Genomic DNA, 5,488 nt, shown 5'->3' on the forward strand with positions numbered 1-5,488 from the left:
GTTTTAAATTATTCATCCTTGTAGCTGAAAGCAGACTTTATACTTATCTACTTGCTCTTCTTTTACACACACACACAAATATATATATATATATATATATATATATTATATGGGTTCCACAGGTTCCGCGGCCTGCTGATCCATAGCTTTGTAACACCCTATAATATGGAAATTTCCTCAAAAATTTTGAAGACCAACCAAGATTCAAATTGTACAAAAGTTCTTTTTGAGCGATCAGATTTGAAACCCGATTCCTTCGCTTAAAGAAACAGCCGTCGTCCGTTTCGAATTGTTGCAAGCTAAAACGAAACACTATTTTTCTTCTGAATAGCGCATTTCACATCCTTTTCATTATTTTATAATTTGGTTGCAATTGAAATGACCCGTTTGAGAATTTCGCGAGGAACGTTCGCGAAGGTCTATCGTATCCTTATAAATATTATAAAAAAAAGATAATATCTGACTGATTATGCCAATAATGAGCCATAGACTTGCTGTTAGAATTACATCGGATTGTGATTTAAAACGTACGTTGGAGAGCAAAACAAAAATTCAATGAATAACTGTGCTATTACCCTGATCTCCCCAATTTCCACTTTTAAAACGTTACGTAGCCTAATTGTAATTTTTGCTTCAGTGAGGTAAAGGATTTTGATGCCCATCGTTTGCTATTAAAATTAATTGTATAAAAAACACTTTTTCGTGTCCATCATCAGCATTATTCCATACTGTAAATGTATGAAAATCATATATGTGCACTGCGGTTAATGAACAGTTATGAAGACTACTCAAGTAGTAGTGAAAATGTGGCCTGAAAAAATAAATTCAGCTCCCAGTTGGCCTGTTAGCTCAGTTGGTAGAGCGCTGCACCGGTATCGCAGAGGTCCGAAAGGTTATTTAGTCTCCATAGAAACAGAAGAAGAATGGCAGTTTATCAATCGTGAGATTCAAAAGCGTGGTACTTGGAATGCTAGTGCGTGGCACATTGGTTTAGAGAAGAAAGGCAAGGTTTGGACTTGGCTGAGTGGAGAAACACTGAATATTTCGAAATGGCGAGATTCTGAGCCAGGTGGTAACGACAAAAGGGCGGAGATATCTAAGAATGGAGGCTTCTTTCATAGTATCTCTAAGCTTAGTAGAAATGCCTATATTTGCGAGACGAAAATTTATCTGAGCTCACAGAAGTATTTTGTGGTCTTTTGTCTCTATTGTTTAAAAACCCACAAGCAAAAAAGCAAAGGCATCGGTGTCACGCCTACTGTTGTCTCCTTCGCAGCTGTTGCTTGGTCTCGTCACACATCGCACTCTATTCCTCGTTAGGGAGAGAGCGCGTTGCGTGACGAGACCAAAGAGACTACGCTTACTGCAGTACCTTTGACAGGGAGAAAATTAACATTGCTTATTTCCAGTTAGTTGCCTGCAAAATGTAATTCCACATAATTTTACTACAAAAGGCAAAACCACACCTAGTTTCTCTGAACTCATTCAGGTAGTGTCTAAAAACCCTCTAAGCAAAAGTAAAATGCATCGGTGCCCCGCTGAACGTTGTCTCCTTCGCAACTGTTGTTTGGTCTCGCCACACAACGCCCTCTATTCCTCGTCAGAGAGAGGGAGCGCGTTGGTGATGGAATCTGATTGGTGGAAAACAATTCAAGCACCTGTAAAACTGCAGTCTAATGATTGGGAATGTTTGACTCTTGTTTACGTAATACGCGACGGAAGTAAGTTGTTTGGCGTGAGTATTGTGAGAAAAGGAGCAGGTAAAACACCTTTAAACTTAAAATGATGCAACAAGTTAAATACAAACCTTTCATATCCCGATAAATCTCGACCTCAATCGACGAGGCTCTTACTAAGGCCACAAACCATTTCACTTATTAAATGAGTTCAAAATTTCTGGTTTATGTAATTCTTTATGCACGGCCCCACGATTCCATGACATCATTTACGAGAAAACAATACTTAAACGATGTGAGATATCCAAATGCTATGACGAAATTGGTGCGAGATATATCCCCTAATGCGGCAATCTGATTATTGTGAGATATATACTCAAAAAGCGACAGTCTGATTGCTGCGAAATAAATACCCTTATGTGGCGATCAGATTAGTGCGAGCAACGTATCATTCTACACAGTTTTTATGATAAAAAATTACGAAAAAAATTATTTCCGGTGCAGGTGCAAAGCAGCGCTTAACTTGAATGGTAGTGCTGCTCACAACGGAACAATTTGTCTACTTTTTGGGTTAATTAATTCTTCTGTATTGTATTTGTATTATTTTTTCATCAGATCCAGCTTTTGGACAAAACTTTTTGCAGGACTCTTACCCTGACTACGTTGGACCACCTTGCACGCAACAATATGGTAAGAAGAGTTAGTCTCTGTAATGGTGTACAATATGTCTCAAGTACAACAAATGACCCGTTCTCCCACTCTCAGAAAAGCAAAATTACAAAATGATAACAGGAGACAGCTCAAGATAAAATAACAAATTAATATGTCATATTCAGCGGTTTAACAATTAATAGGCGCGGATATTTTGCGATATTTTTTCCGAGCCCCTTAGGGGCGAATTAAAAAGACAAAAACTGGGCAAAATTTGTGCTTGTCTTATATGTTAAACCAGTGATTAAGGGATGTATTATTGCATTATTATTTCATTTACTAGTATTTTCCATAAACATCTTACAGCTCTATCTGAGCATCGATCATACCAGAAGTGTGCGAAAGACGAAAATAATGCAAAGGAAACAATGAGAGTGTACTATACAACCATCCGAGAGGATTTAAGACTTTTGATCGTTCATAGCGGCCATCACTGTCACTTTTCAGGATCTTCTCTGTGACACACATGTTTTTTTTTTTAATTCTAGGCAAAGGAGTATGTTTCAAAATTATGCGGAGTAAATATTACAAGAAAGGGTTCCATACGGGTATCCAATTTTCATAACTTAACGGCTTTTTAACTTCGATAGATAAACGATAAAAAGTAATTATTACATGCATACCGAGATTTAAGCGCCAATAAGCATCGAGATAAAAATAGTCTCTTCACGTCAGAGAAGCCAGCTCATTGATCCTACGATTTTTTTGACCAGTGAAAAACGACGTATCGATTTTCACCAGTGAAGATATCTGTGTTGCTCGCTCGCCGTTCCTCTTGACTGACAAGTAACACATTCTAACAGCTTAGGCGTATTTTTCCTTAGAAAGATGGCTTCAAATCAGACAAACCGTTTTCAGAGCCTAAATTCATTAGTAGAAGAGTTCACAGAAGGACAGGAAAATGAAAACACCAAGAAAAAGACAGAACACGATGTTGCTCTGTTCCACGAATTTTCTTGTTTTGAAAGGCGGAAGGAGTCTCGAGTTTTCGCTTCTGTATTTCAAATTTTAAACATCCGTGGAACTATTTCGACATACTTTCAGAATGTCTTGTTTTAATTCTAACTAGTTCTGCCTTTTAACGGCATTTTTACTTGATGATTTAAAAGTAAAGTATTTTACAAGGAAGCCATTTCAGTGCAACTCTCGAACTGCGAGGCGGCTTGACGCGTTGTTTTCCTTTGAAAGAAAATAAAAATAAGTTTATCTTTGAGTTCTGTTCGCCCATGAATTTCGGTATGTATATAATGAATAAGTTATTTGACGGTTAGTTCGCTTGTGTGATTTTTATTTACTCGTGAAATAACCTATAAATATATAACCTTCAAGAATAAACCACTATTCAAGCTATATGAGGTGAGAATGGTGAGGCATAAAAAAATAATCCAGGCCCCTAAAATAGTTCTTTAGCAAATGAATACCCTGAACACCATTTGGAGCCTCCTGTTGGACTTTTTCCACATCTTTAATATGAATTGTATATGTGAGACTGGCTTGTCAATGACATGGAAATATTTTATGTAATTGTAGGAGGCGGTTACTGTGTTTGAAGATTTCACCTTGAAAATCAAAAACATCACAAAAGACAAGGCAGGCAAGGAAGAGGTTAAAACACTGAGAAAATCCATTTTTGAGGTGGCAGAGGCCGTCGAGAAATTTGCTCTTAATTTTAGCAAGCGACACCAGAGTGGAATGAAGTCTTCAGAAAGGATCGTTTCCCCAAAAATGGATGAGGCCGTGGCACTCAATTCTGTTTAGTTTCAAAGTCTATTCCTTTGCTACTTACTGACTTGCTGTGTGACCTAATGAGTTGTCTTATTCCCTATAGCTAGATGATTTAAGAACTCAGTTATAAACCCAACTTTTTAGAAACATTGTTGTTGGATGTCATCAAATTATCTGTTTTTTTAAATTTGTTTGACACTGATTTCTCGCGGTGGAGAAGGAAATTCAAGGTATTCTTAAACAATCAACAAGTGAGAATCGGAATCCTTCAAATTGTGAAACCTTTCCCTTGCTCTGTTATTGGAAACTTTTCTTAAATAATAGATTGGTAACACTTTACTAACTGAAATTGAGAAATCTAACAAATACTTTCCGCATACTTCATACTATACACTGGGCTCAAAATTGGCCTATCGTCTGCGATGCATATAAATGCAAAATTTTTAACCGTACTTGTAAAAACTCCCCAGGGAACTCTATAGTTCTCCAAAGAGACGGTTCGAGGAACGAATTGAGTTTTGAAAATTTTAGTCCGTACAGTACTTCTCACTTTTTCATCAGTTTTACATTTAAAAACGTTTTATAAATGGTTGAAATCGTCGAATAGTCCTTGAAGGGCAAATAAGATACAAAAAATACACGTCCATCCAATAAGATTACTAAATATTTGTGTATACCGCAAAACGCATGTTTGTGTAGATGTGCTATTGTAAATTTCACCGTAACTTCTTTCATTTCTTCTTTTTTTTCCCGACAGTTTTGGCCATTCAAAAAGCCTATCGCCAGAACGCAAGAGGCTTCCACTTTGAGGGACAACAATGGCAAGCGAGGATCAATATCGCTTCTTCAAATTTTGAGGAAAATGGTTCGTATTAACTATTGTGGTAGCTTTGCAACTTTTAGTAATTACCTTGGTTTCTCCAATCGAAATTTCTGTATTGAAATAAAGTCTCATATAAATGCGCCTCCTTAGTTTACATAGTCTATCTTCTTTGATCATTCGCCCTCCTTATAATGTTATTTAATAACATTTTTTGTTGATTCTTGGGGGGTTTTAAGGATCACTGGTAGTTGCGACTATGTACAAGGATCTCCATGATCTACTTCTGACAGATTAAACCGTCTGGAATGAAACAGACAACCAAAGGTGACGTTATTTTCATATTATTCCATGTCGTTTACCCCCAAAAACACATAACTCGGAAACACATAAGATCTAAGTTCAACTAACCTGAACTAAGAGACTTTCCAAAAACCCTAACTAAGGTTGGAGGACTCTCTGACCGTTCCACCTTTATTAAAATTCGCTTGAATCTATCAAAAGTATGTAATGTTGCTTCCTTGCTTCTGAGCCATTTTCAAATACAATTTCTTCA

The 5,488-nt window shown here is 37.0% G+C and overlaps 1 long non-coding RNA gene across 1 annotated transcript; it reads left to right on the plus strand.

Moving 5' to 3' along the window:
• The first annotated feature begins 527 nt into the window (after window positions 1–527).
• LOC149052166 (uncharacterized) lies at window positions 528–4,914 on the plus strand. The gene is made up of 3 exons (XR_016185145.1): window positions 528–1,721; window positions 2,292–2,366; window positions 3,918–4,914. It is a non-coding gene; the product is annotated as an uncharacterized LOC149052166 (long non-coding RNA).
• Window positions 4,915–5,488: the final 574 nt, after the last annotated feature.

The sequence above is a fragment of the Pocillopora damicornis genome, chromosome 1, assembly GCF_964200805.1.
Source record: "Pocillopora damicornis chromosome 1, jaPocDami1.2, whole genome shotgun sequence".
Taxonomy (NCBI): Eukaryota; Metazoa; Cnidaria; class Anthozoa; order Scleractinia; family Pocilloporidae; genus Pocillopora; species Pocillopora damicornis.